General features: G+C 51.5%; 1 protein-coding gene across 4 annotated transcripts in view; it reads left to right on the forward strand.

Moving 5' to 3' along the window:
- The first annotated feature begins 7,596 nt into the window (after positions 1–7,596).
- Positions 7,597–13,545, forward strand: part of RHBDF1 (rhomboid 5 homolog 1) — a 36,303-nt gene continuing 30,354 nt past the window's right edge. Inside the window, exon 1 of one of the 4 annotated variants that reach the window (XM_027750947.2) lies at positions 7,597–7,707. The gene's annotated coding sequence lies outside the window, so the exon portion shown is untranslated. Of the gene's footprint in view, positions 7,708–8,064; positions 8,085–8,482; positions 8,701–13,209; positions 13,299–13,545 lie in introns of those variants that run through there. The other 3 variants (XM_039389568.1, XM_027750950.2, XM_027750948.2) reach the window with 3 other exon arrangements.

Consider the following 13,545-nt stretch of genomic DNA (forward strand, 5'->3'; position numbering starts at 1 on the left):
CATAGGTTGTGGCATGCTCTTGGGAGCACTGTCTCTTGTACGAGGCAAGTTGTTTTACTGGAGATGTGAAGATGTTCTTGGTTCCTCCCCCTTGAGCTGAGCAGCAATGTGGCTACAGGGACTGCAGAGAACTACACGGGCATTTTCCTGCAAAGGGCCATGTAGGAGGCTGAGTAGTTAAACCATACTGCTGGCAGTCACACTGAAGCCACAGATGGTGAAAAAAACCACATAACCAAAAGCCAGCCTTGAGAAAACATCCTGATCACCTCCCGCTGCAAGCAGGAGCCACCACTGACCCGCTCCCAGCACTGTTTTAACATGAGTTTGCACAGACTCAGGGGTTTTTTTTCCTTGGCAAACCTATGATGTCCCCAGCAGGGACATCCTGCCACCCCAAACCACTCCTGGGAGCTCAGCTCCCAGATGAAAAGCACCTGGACAGCCCTGGTCTTTCCTACACTCCTCCAAAGAATGATGGAGCTGAGAGGATACCAGGAAGGATCTGCGGGTGCCAGTACGAAGGTGGCATTGTGGTGAGCAAGGTTTGTCCCTTTTTCCTGATTTCCCTGCTATAAATGAATGAAAGAGCTGAAGGGCAACTTTGTCCCTGTTCTCCCAATGTCTTCCTGTAGGTTTTTAGACAAGACATTGAGCCTCTTGATCCCAGGGAGGATAATCACTTCCATGGCTGTTGGCAAGCATAGGAGCTGGCTGCCCTCAGTGCTCAGTAGCTTGAGGCTGAGCATTTGCTCCATTCCCTCGGTGAGAGGAGGAATTATTTACTAGGGAAAAGATCCTCATTACGGCTGGAACACGTCCCGGGGACCAGTGACCTCAAGAAAAAGCCAATTTGGTGATGAAACCAAGAGCAGAGGTGGAAAGGCCGATCTGGTGACGGGGTCTGTGCCCAGGCCGAGCCCGGTCAGCGATGGCTGATCATCTGCCAGGCTCAGCAGGATCTCAGGATGGCCCTGTGGCACCCTGAGTGGTGTCGGGGCTCGTGCCCCTGCTCCAGCCCCCCTGCTCTGCAAACAGGAAGCTGGCGAGCAGCTGCTGAATAAGTCATTTTGGGGAGTCTGTACCAAACTGGCTTTCAACTCCTGAATGTGTAGGAAGGAAAGAGCCGTGAATACGCCTTTGTGACCGAGTTTGGCACCAGCCACACTCCGCAAGAGGGACAAGAATGTGGCCATTTAGAGGGGATTCAGCTGCCCTTTAAGAAATGAAATGATCCCTTCCCTTTCCTGCAAGGCTTTATTCAGGGGAGAATAGGAATGAGACAGTGAGCAGCTTCTTTCTCTTGCTGGCACTGAGGGCTGCGATCCAAAGCGTGGATGTCGGAGCGCAGGAGAGACCCCACTCCAGGGAAGCTGCACAGCCCAGGGGTGACCTGCTGGTCCCTCTGGCTGCAGCCTGTCTGCTGCAGGAGGGATTGCACTGGGGCAGCAAAGCCCCAGACCTGCCCTTTCCTGGAGGATTCCCTGAGGTGATTCCACTGGGACTCCAGCAAAATATCTGTCCATCTCCTCCACTGGGCTCGGAGGGGTTTTGGAATCAAGCAGTTTGGAAGGTTTTGCCCTTTTCTGAAACAATTCCCCACCCAGTTTTTCAGAAGTTTCTGTATGTTACATTAAAAATGGACTGTGTCCAAGCATTTGCGGGTTTTTTTTTGGAAAGGCTTAGATATTTTGTACAGATCTTTCCTTTGTGGACAACTTGAAGTCCAGGGGCTCTTTAGTAATCTGGAATGAAGACAGGCTCTGTTTTATCAAACCCTTTGGGACGCTGGCTGCCTGCTTTCAGTGTAGTTGGAGCTTTGACCATAATCACTGGCATGATTATCACATCCAGTGACAGAGGGAACAGGTCTCTGGGGCAGCCAGTCTGCCTTAGCCGAGGCTCCAAGAGAAAAACTCGGTCACATATACACCCAAACGTTTTCCAAAAGAGTGACTTAGGAGTTTTCTGAATGACTGGCTTTGGGACCTCACAAGTCCTGAAGCAGTAGGAAGCTCCAGATGATTTCAAAATGCTTCTCGTGCCAGGAAAAAGGAAAAACAAGCAAGGCAGATATTAGTAGGTTGGCTAGTGCTGAACCATATCGCTCCACTGGGATCATTTGCTCCACGTGTGGACTTTTTGTAAGAAATGCTTGTAACAAAATGTAATACATGCAGGGGGCTTGGGTGGGAGTCAAGATTAACAGTTGCTTTCTTCTGGGGTTTCATTCCTTTCTTGCCTTCCCCTGGTTCGGCATCTTATGACAATCATAAACAGAATGTTAGTCAAGAACTTTGCTGGCAGCTTCCTCTTTCAACCGTGTCCTGCAGAAGGGCTGGGAATGCAGAGACAGCTCTACCAGCACTTCTTCATGTAAGGTCAGCCACAGCTTCTTTAGTTCCTGCACCAAAAGTTCTGCTGGAAAACAGGGAGTCTTTACAGCTCAGTGTGTTTGACAGATGTTTGAAGGCTCGTTGCTGATGGCGTTAAAGTACAAATACTCCTTCTGTTCCTGTTTGCACAGCACCAGCGTTCCAGTGAACACCACGGCACCCTGGGTGGGATCCTCAGGAGAGGGGACAGGCACAGAAACTGGAGAGCCCAGTGAAGGGCCACTGGGATGGCTGGGGAGGAGAGCTGGGAGAGCAGCTTTGCTCACCCTGGAGGATGAGGAGAAGGGGGTTGAAACCCAACTTGCACTGCCCCAGGGGGTGACAGGGACCCTGCAAGGGCAGAAGACCCCACGGGAATGACAGGAGAAAACGGCTGCATGCAAAGATGAGACACATCCCTGGGACAGGACCCACACAGGTGGTGGGACTCCATCCTTGGAGGCTTCAAAATCCAGCGGCAAGGCCACACTCTAGACAGGCCAGACACAGAGCTCATAAAACTTCTGGAAGCTGGTAATCCCCTCCTCTTCCTTGGCTCCTGTTTCAACCTGAAAAATCAGGAGCAGGGGGGAAGGACCAAACCAGCAAAGCAGTGAGACACCAGGAAGAGAAGCCACCTTCTCAGTCTTACCTTTTGCCATTTACTGGGCAGCACAGGGGGACCTGACAAAGTTTAGATCAGAACCCATGAAATTAATTGTTTGGAATAGTTTTTACACTAAATATTATTGTTCCTTAAATCTAACTAACTACAGTTTGACATGGTTAAATTAGTGTTTGCTGGAGAGTGGATCTATGTTTCTGAAACAGAGCTGATTTTACTTTGAAATTTCAGCCTCTTAGTCTGTTACTTGCCTATGCCAAAACTATTCTTAAAGATTTGTGTAAAGATTTGCTGGATTTACACAAAGCCCTGTTATTTTAGCTGAGTAAGTTCTTTGCAAGCTGGTTGTCAGTAACTGAATTATTTTTTCTCCAATTACCAAGTATATATGTTTACATCAAGATATCTCTGTCTTCAAAAATGTAGCTTATTGCTGACAGACCAACCAAAATTCTTCAGCTCTTTTATGAACCCCTTCAGTTCATTTATGAGTGACTGAATGGGAAGGCTTTTTTTTTTTTTAATTCTCTTTGAGTTAACACAGGAACTTAGGAGATGCTGAACTTCATTGTGGCTAATGCTGTGTTTGAGTCCCTTTCCATGATGCTCTTCTGAGCTGAACTAGATCACTCCTTACTGCCAGTCCTGAATGTTCTCCTTCAAGGTTTGTCCCGTGCAGCAGGTTAGAAGCCACCTGGAGGATGCACTTACTGGCTACAGGCTGCAAAACCTTGATGTCCACCTGACATCATTTCTCACAGTGCTCTGGGGATGGGCCTCTGGCATTTGCAAGCTGATGTGCACGTTCCTACCTCTTGTGCTCCTCTTCTTCATCAGCAGGAGTGGCTCTGAGTACTGGGATCAAGTGTGACACCAGTGGCTGACACCCAGCCCTGGTGGGGGGACAAGCAGGGACCCCAAATACCACCATGACATTCAACCACTGGTCACAGAGCTCACACTCCATGGGGCTCATTTTTTTCTTCTGTATCCACTCCCCGTTAGCAGAAGTTGGATATTTAGATGCAAGTGGCTGTTCAAAACCCAGGCCTCCCAGAATTACAGACCAACAACTACAAGCTAATTTGTGCAATTTGGATTTGGGCTCTTCCAGGCCTGCATTCCAATAGCAAGGGTTGATCACACCCTTGGCCACTGCACTCCATATCTGACTGCTCTGTATGAGTCCTCGTGTGCCTCTTGGAAATAAATCTGCCCAGTTTTGAAATTCTGAAGCAATATTATTTCATCTCTTGCCAAGAGTGGATTGGAAAATGATAAGAGTCTTTCAGGCTACATAACAGATATTTTGGGAGTTTCATCTTACTTCTTCCATGACATTTTTATTCCTTCCATATGAAACACACACACATATATATGTCTGTTTTATATATATATATGTTAAAAGCTCCTTTTTGTGTTGAAGTAGACTGGGGAGAAGGAAGCTATTTTGTTAAGCAACATTTCCTAAATATTTTGGAAATCATAGCCTTCTTTACACATGCTTTTTTTTCCTTTTTTGTTTTTTTTTTTGGCCTGGTCAATTCCCCCTCTGGGTTGACCGAAATGAAAATTGCCATTTTGATCTGAGTGGATTTTCTGGGTGAAAAAAAGTTGAAAATAAATATTTCCATGAGGGCTACCCACGAAATCCTAGTTGTATATCATTTCCACTCCTCCACCTCCTCCTGGCACTGCAAACACACACATTCCCTGTGGCTGGAGCTAGGAATGATCAACTGCAATTAATCTGGGCAGAAAATGAAGGGGTTGAGTTTTGATGTGATTTCCTCGTGCTCTGCTGGGCAGGAGCTCCTGTGGCTGTGAGTGGTCTGGGGCACCACCACCATCCCAGATCATCAGCATTTTGGCTTCTCTCCCTCCTCCTCTCCTGGTTTTGGTCCTCAGCCCCACATGGACTTGCTGAACACACCTGTGAAGTGAACTGTCTGTCCTGGTTTGGGCTGAATAAGCTCCAGACAAGGATGGCAGGGCTTGGTTTTATTTTTGGACCTCTTCTGTGGGCTTAACTCCCCCCAGTCCCTGTGGGCCTGCTGCCAGCTCAGCCCGTGGCACATCCAGCACCTCACCAGGAGCATGGATCTGCCAGGCCAAAGTCACCTCTGTGTCCCTCCTTGGCCACTGAGTGACCCCACAAATAATATCTGCACTGTCTGCTGGTGCCTGAGGGTGACAGAGGCTTCAAAAGGCTTTCCACCCAGTGTTAGGTTTTGAACTTCATGAAAATTGAGTGGATTGTAGGAAATTCAAGTTGCAACACAGCTGCTTGTAAGTAGAAGGGTTTTTTTTTTCTTTTTCTTTGAAACCAAAAGGTATTTCATTTGCACTCTGAAAAATGTCAATATTTTTTTCTGGAGGTCAGCAGCACCATTCCCAGCTTGGCATCCAGTCTGGAGGCATCTGTACTCCAAGCATTTTGCACCAACACTCCCACAGTGTGTGAGAAAGGGCACTGCTGGGGCTGGGTGCTCAGAGCAGCCCACACTGCTCTCCCTGGGCCAGAAAGCAGTGTTGCCAGTGGCACACCAGGAGCTGCAGGGTAGTGAGGAAGAGGAGGAGATATTTCTCTCCACAGTACCAACCCCACTTCTCCTGTCCACAGGATCCCTCTCCCCCCTCCCCACAGGGCTGGGGATGAAAACCTGACCAGCTGCTGGCACCCAGGAATCTGGTTTGTTCCCTAACAAGGGGATGCAGGTCCAGTGATCCACCCTGGAAAGGCATTCCCCAAAGGGAATCCCTGTCCTCTCACTCCTGGCAGTTCCCTCTCTGGCTCCTGGCCAGGCCACCTGCATTTGAAACTCCGTGGGACTTCGCTTGGGTTTCTGTGTTATTAATCCTCCCCAGACGAAATCCCAGGCCTTTCTGGACCTCTTCCCTGTTTGCTAGGACGGCTGCCAGGGCTGTGCCACTGCTTCATGTCAGCACAGGAGGCACTGCAAAGCCCGTGTGTTTCCAGAGGGCAAGGAGAGCTCGGCTCTCCCTGCAAGGGCTGCAGTCTGATGCTCTCTGCTGTGCTTGCCGGGCACTGGGATGCTTTCCTGGCATAAACACTGAACGAAGCAGGTCAAAATCAAATCATCTGTCTAGGTAACCAGCAATCCAGATAAACACAGGCCTCTGTGCTCCTAGTGTGTCCCAGCTGTGCTCACAGAACAGGTAGGCAAGGTTAGGCAAGGGGCTGTGCTGGCTCAGAGCATTGCAGGGCTCCCCAGGGCCACATGTGGCCAGCAGTGGCCACAAGCACAGGCCAACACCACCATTTCCCTGCTTGGATTATAATCCATATACAGTGCAGCCCCATTTAACACCTCATGACACAGGATCAGTGCTCCAAGGGAGCGCTGCATGTGCATGCAGGAGGGGATGCTGATGGAGATGAGGTGTTGAACGATCCTGTGCAGTGCCCGTGGGCTGCTCTGCACCACTCCTGGCCAGTGCAGAGCCAGCACTGCCTGGCTGTAATGGGCAGGTGTGTGGCTCACCAGGCTTTGAAGCAGTTTTAGCAAGCTGCAGCAGTAAAAGTGCTGCACTTCACATGCTGATGGATATCTATTTCATTGGGTCTTAACCATGTCTTGTGGCAAGATCACAGTTTCTCATGGGTTTCAAGCAGAAGGGAGGAAATTCCAGTTTCCAGCGGAGAAGAACGAAGCGAATTCATGTAATCACATGTTCACGTTAAACATAACAAGCACGAGGAAAGAGCTCTCCTTCAGCTGGTCCTCAGAGGCCACATTTCCAACAGGAGTACTCCCTGCAAGCATTCATGAGGGAGAAAGCAAACAAGGCTCTTGGGCTGGATGACCTGCTCCAGACCTGGACTGGTGGGTCCTCAGCAAAAAACTGCTGCCGTGCACCATCTCATGGTCGAGCAGTCAGAAGCTGGCCTTAAGTCACCTTATTCCATCTATTTTAGGCTGGGAGGACTCAGTGCACTGAAGGAGAAACACCCTGGCTGGCAATGGCAGCAAGGTAGGTGTATTCTTTACCTGGAGGGTAAATTTTATCCACCTCAGTGCAGATGCCTGCAGTTTGGGTAAAAGAATCCCACCCTGAATCCCACCCCAGAGACCTTGGGGGCTGGGCAGGGAAGCCCTCGGGGAATGGGAGTTTGTGGGATGGGGTTAGCAGTGCTGTCTGCAATAGTGCTGCAGACAGGAGCGAGAAATCACGTTTCAGTGACAGAGCTTTGCTTTCCTTGCAAAATGCACACACTATTGGCACGAGGCAAAGAACGAGCAGGGGTGGGTCAGATTCCCACTCCAGCTCCAGAGCGTTCCTCCTGGGAGATGCTGAAGGGCCCTGTGAGTTCATCTCTGCTCTGTTGCATTTACTGGACGCTTCTTTCCCCCTGTTTATGTGGTAGAAACATCTGAAAATAATTTGTGCCTTGTTAAGCTCCGCGGACGGTCAGGGTTCTGCGTGCAATTTGGTCTCCACCTCAGCCAGGACTAGCTGGGGCTGCTCTGTGTTTGCTCATTAGCTAACGAGACACGCTGTGGTGAGCAGGGCTCTCTGGGGGGCTGCCTCAGACGTGTGGCTGCCGTTTGCCGTGCGTGGGCACACGCAGGGGTGGGTGCGGTGCTGATGAGCTCACCCCGCGCAGGGAGCGCCGGCCCCTGCAACGGCGGCTCTCCCACTCCTCTGGATCACGCAGGTCGGCGGGGAAGACGCAGTAGGATGGTAAGGAACATCATCCCCCCAGTTATTACTAATATTGAAAGCATCTGGAGCTGCGGGTTGGGGACCTGCTCAAGAAGGACGTGCGCGCTGCAGGCCTCGCTGGAGCTCCAGCAAAGCTCCGTGTGAGCAATACGTGCTGACCGGTGCTCTGGAGAGCATGGATGGAGAAATCTTCGGCAGCAATCCCAGGACAAAGGCGAGCACTGCTGAGCAATCGAGGTGGGAGGATTCCCTCCAGAAAGGGGAAAATGATTAGGCTGGGAGGAAAGAAACAGCTTAGGGAAGGGATGATGCGCTAACCACATGGCTGGAGGAGGAGGTGTGAACACTTGATGGGAAACGCAGGACTAAATGTGGGGGAACGGGGCAAAGAGAAGGTAAAGCGAAAGAGCAAGAAAGCCTGAGGGGACTGGTGGCATCGCAACCCAGCGTGTGCGAGGCTCAGTGGCGAAGGCTCCCGCGAGGGGCAGCGGGGCCAGGGCTTGGCAGCTCAGCGGTGCCCGGCCAAGGGGATTCCCGGCACGGGGATCGCCCGGGCGCAGCGCTCCGGGGAAGCAGCGCTCCCACGCAGCCGCGGGGACACCCGGCGGGCCCGGCAGCTAAACCCCGCCACTCCGGCCCAGCCGAGGGGCCAAAGGGCGCTGCCCACCCCGGGCCGCGGGGGAAGGCGGGGGCTCGGGGCCGCGGGCGGGCCGGTGGCTTCCGCCCGGCGCGGCGCATTCCTACCCCGTGAGTCAGGGCGGCGCGGCGGGATGCGGCGTCCCGCGGCCCCGGGCGCTGGCAGCTCCCCGCCGGGACTCTCCCCGCCGAGCCGCGCTCGGGTCCCGGCTCCCATTTGCATGCCGAGGCTGTGAATGGCGTGCCCGCCCGGCCGGCCCCTGGCACGGGGGAGGAGTCTGCTCCGCGGGCCGAGCTCGGCGGCGCCGGTGCCTTAAGCCGAGCTGGGGGGGCGGCTCGAACCCGAGCGGCCGCTGCGCTTCGCCCGCCGGCACGGTGAGTGCGGGGCCGGGGGGATGAGCGGGGGGATGGCCGGGAGGGGCGTCCGACCGGGGCCGGTGCCTGCCCGGCGGAGGTACCGGGACCGCGCCGCCCCAGCCGGGCAGGGAGCGGCCCCGGTCGGCCCGCGGGGGTGAGACCGTGGCCGGAGGCAGGTGCCGCCCCCGACCCCTGTGTTTGGATGTTGGGAGCTCGGCGATCCCGGTGCTTTCGGCTGTAGGTGAAGGTGCGCGTTCATGGCTTGTTTCAGCTGATCGGGTCCACCCCATCTCCACGCGTTCCCACCCATCCCTCCCCTGATGCTGGCACCCGTGGTTTGGCAGCCGCTCTGGGAGGTGAGCTGCTGGAAAACACACGGCTTTTTACGTGTAAAGGTTAGCTTTCCTGCTGGATCGAGTCCCTGAACGGAGTTCTCACACTGTGCGCTGCTGGCACGGAGCAGGGGATCACAGCAGCCTGACGCGAGCAAGAGCAAAGCTTTTTGCAGGATTACGCTCTCAGTGCCAAGTCCTTTTGGGTTCCTCAGCGAGCTACCAGTCCTTCCCCCCATCGTGCCGCACACACATAGTGCCAAAGTGCCACTGAGACGTATTTTGCCTTGTGCTTTTCTCCAGTGTAACTCGGGAGAGATGAGTGGCAGCACAGAGGAGTTTTGTCCGGTGCCTGTCCTTGTGCACGGCTCGGTTCTGTGGCTGCTGCTTCTCTTGCAGGTTGGATTCGTGGCGGGGTGCACGGTGTTGGTCAGGGATGTCTCCAGGCCGGGTCTCAGAGCGAGCAGGAAGTTGTTTCCTTTCTTCCTGTTTTTGTCCCTATGCCTGCTAATTTCCTTTGGGAAGAAAACTGTATTCTGCAGTAAAGGGAAAAAATAGTCACACGTAACGGGAAGGGACAAGGCAGCAAAGCCGAAGGTGCTTCTGAATGAATCATGGGACAAGGAAGGAGCACGGGGTGTTAACTGCAGTAATGCTGATAGAGCAGCAAGGACAAGTTGCTGCCTTTGTGCTCTGACCATGGGGGTAAAAAGGACCCGCTTGGGACAAGCTGGAGAGGAGAGCCTTGGAAGGAGAATGGGATTTCCACTCCGGTGTGTGGATAGATGTTGCTCTCCAGCTCTTCCCTCTCAGTGGTGCAGGCTTTGCAGGAGGAGGTGATGACTCGTGTTAGATCGGTTGATACAGTTGGAAGACAGAGATGAACTTTCAGATACTTCCTTCAAGTTTTGATTGTTAAAAGGACTTTATGAAAGGGCTTGTCTGCCTTTTTTTCTTTAACCCTCTGTTGCTCTCATAACAGCTATCATCCCTCCCTCCTGCTGCATCCCTCTTATGTCCTTAGATCCTCGTGGCTGCCACTCGGCAGCCCAGATCTGCATTGTCCATCCATGTGTGGGCTCGTGGGGAACCTGTGCCATTCCTAGGATGGGACACTGCCAGCCTTCCAGGAGGTGCTGTGGGTTTGGAACAGGTCTCCAGCTCTGTTCTGGTCTCTGTGCCCCCTCCAGGAAGGCAGTGGTGTGTCCGTGGTGTCCCTGCTTCTGTACGTTCCCATGAAAGGAGGTTAATGCTGTGCAGCGTAAAAGCAACTCCCACAAAACTAGTTCTGCTCTGGGACTTCCCATGACAGCCCTTTTTTTTTTTTTTTTTTTTTTAAGCAATCCACTTGCAAGAGATCTGCCTACAAACTGGCTTTTCAGGTTCTGGGGAAAGCCATGGGCTGGCCCCGGTCTCGGGAATGTCTTGCTCTGTGCTGGATAGGCTTCAGCCAGGGGGATGAGCTTTGGATATGGGAGAGCTCTGCTCCCCTGCAAGCTCATCCTTCTCGTGGCTTGGTGCTGATGTGTCACCTCAGCCAGGAGTTATGTCCCTCGTCACTGGACTTGGCAGGCGGCTCGTTTCACTTTCGCGGCGGGGACTGAACCGAGGCTGCAGCTGAGCGAGGTCGCCAGGCAGGAATAGGAATTCCTTTTGGGGTCATCAGTCCTGTTCCTCTGGAATCCAGCCCCGGAGAGTAGCCAGCAAGTCCCAACATGTTCCCCTGGGAGAGGCAGGGTCTGCCGAGAGTGGCATGATAGGACAGTTTATTCTGGGCACAGAGCCCTCGTGCTCAGATATAATTAGTAAAGGTTTGATTCCGTTCAGTGTGTCGGATCTCAAGCACAGCCTGGTTGGTGCTGAAGGCCTGAGATGGGCAACATGACCAGGAGTACCGGGTTGTTTTCCTCTTCCGTTCAGTGTATCCAGTAGAAGGTTTGGCAGAGCACCCCATGTGCTGCTGGGGATGTGCCTGCCAAGTGGGACTGGCTGTGAGCTGAAGATCCCGACGTTTCTCTATCTGTAACTCTAGAGCTTTTATCCAGCAGAACAGTCTGTGATAAGATTCTTCCCTTGTGGTTGCTGCCTTTCTTCCTTAGCTATCTCTGGAGGCTTTGGCATCCCGTGGAGACCATGTGCCTTTCTCAGAGGTTCCAGCATTAATTGTGACCTGATGTGACACTTCTATTAATTGCTGTTCCTGCAGCCACCAGCCTGTTGCCAGTATATGACCCATTTCAGTAGAAATGCCTAAAACTCGAGGATGGGTTCCTTCCTTAACATTTTCCCTGATCTCAGACGTGGATTAGTTTCCTTTCTTTTCAGCTGAAGAGGTGCTGGGCTCTAAGTCTAACATTTATTGTCATCTAGTTGGAATACAAGGGACACGAAATGAGCAGATCTCACTCTGTTACTGTGAGGTTGCCTCTGTGCTGCTGGGTATGTATGTGTTGTAGTTTTAAGTAACCCACAGAATGCATGTGTTGCCTGCCTGCTCAGAGAGCCGTGTTTTATCCTCTCTACTGTGTGACAATGTCTCAGTGTGTGCTGGGGGTGCTGCAACCTGAATTTAGTTGGACTTGTGACTGACTAGTGGGTAAAACATCCCAGTGCTGCTGGAAGTTCTTCAGAGGAGGGGAAACCCCGGTGTCCAATGTCACAGAGGCAGTTGTCTCCCCAGTGATGGAGTTGTTTTTAGCTTTGTGGCTGACTTTTGTTTTGTTTTTGGTTTTTTTTTCTCTCTTTTTTTCTGTTTATTTTTTGATTTGTTCAGAACTAGCAGAAGAACCAGTTGAACTGAATGGACGTCAGGACCTGTTGCTTACTCTGCTAGGGTCCAGTAAGTCCCCTCTGAGAGAAAAGCATTTAGAAGGGACAGTCCCAGCCCTGCAGCTGTTAGTCCCAGGAGATTCAGTGGGCAGCAGGCAAGATTTAACCCTGGAAGGAAATGGATGTGTTAGGCAGCAGTTCCCATGGTCGTGCTGGCAGCTCTGTTTTCCATGTCCTTGGAGAACCCCAGCCTGATTTGGTGTGTGATGTTTGCTCGTGCCATCCAGGCCAGGTTGCACAGAGTGGTGCAGACCCTCCCTCCAGTGCCCTGTGAGATGGGCAGGCCTTGCCTGCCAACCTCTGTTTCCACAGGCAGGCTTGTCTGTGCCGCTGGGAAGTGAGGTTTCCACAGGGAGAAGTGGAAATCGCGTCTGTGCTGAGCTTGCCTATTGTCATATCTTTGTTACTTGAACTTCAGGGATTTCCGACTGTTTGCTCCTGATTTTGGTCCTGCTCATCCAGCTGCTGTCCAGGACCAGTTTAGGCCCACTTCAGATCACAGCTCTCATCCTTATTTCAGTCCATGCTGCTGTAGGAATGAGGAAGTGGGATTTTTTTTTTTTTTACTGTGTGTTGGGACGATGCCACAAGGAGCAAATTAGTAGCTGGGTTTTTGAACAAATCATCCGAACTATGGTCAAATCCTTTTGAATAACAAGCAGTGGCTGTTTCCCACTTGGTGAAGGCAGAGAGTTTATTCTTCACATTAACCTTAGCTGTCAGATCTCCTAAAGCTGTGGAGTGTATGTTCCATTGCTTGTGGGCTCTGTTTGCTGCAGAGACAGCAAATGTCAGATTGACATAAGGCTTGTTCTTGCTGTAATTTCCTTTGGGTGCACTCTTCAACTACGTAGATAAACAATTTATTTCTAATATAATTAAAGCTATTTTTTGCCCATCATAGGACTATGATGATACAGACCTGAGCAGCGGATGTGCTCTCAAATTCTGGGGCCTTCAGCAACAAACAGACCTTGCCTTAGAAATCAGAGCATCTCTAAAGCACAGTGTTTATTAAAGGAAGTGTAATTTCTTCCCAGTGAACTAAGAGGTATCATTGCACAATACTTCCCTGGCACAGTACAGCCTTCCCAAGGGGAGAAGAGATAGCAAGACGTGCCTGATCTTGCCTTTTCTGGAAAGCTTACCTTTGCCTCCTCCTCCCCTTCCTGTTTCCACTTCACTGAGAGCCAGCCCCTTGCTCTGCTGGTCAGCAGCAATCCCTGCTTTGAAGGTTTGCTTTCCTTTAAAAAGGAACAATCCCTATGAGGTCATCCTGAAGCTGCACAGGACGCTGCTTTTACTGTTCTTCAGCTCTGGCACTTGGTTGGCTTTGGCTCAGTGAAAGTTAGACCAGCTTGAATTTTAAAATCTTGAGGGCTCAGACGGCGGGATTGACAAATAGAGCTTCCGAATTTCGGGATTTACTGCCCTGTAGCAATCAGCACATGTGAGGTAGGTTTCTCTCTTGCTTAAATTCAAAGCCTTAAAGTGAACTGTAGAAGACAACAGACTGTGAGTTGTGCCAAAAAGTGTGAGTGTTCCTTCTTTTTCTCTGGCTGCTCTGGGACTGTAATTTCAGGGAGAGCAGTGAGAAAGAATGTGCCATTCACTCAGACTGAAGAAGTACGGTTCACTTAGATTTTTAATATTGTCTTTTTGCTAAAACCAAGTTAGAATTATGGTTATTTCTATTTGAGTT

Source organism: Pipra filicauda, unplaced genomic scaffold, assembly GCF_003945595.2.
Source record: "Pipra filicauda isolate LSUMZ 115617 unplaced genomic scaffold, ASM394559v2 scaffold73_size2923735_pilon, whole genome shotgun sequence".
NCBI classification, from domain to species: Eukaryota; Metazoa; Chordata; class Aves; order Passeriformes; family Pipridae; genus Pipra; species Pipra filicauda.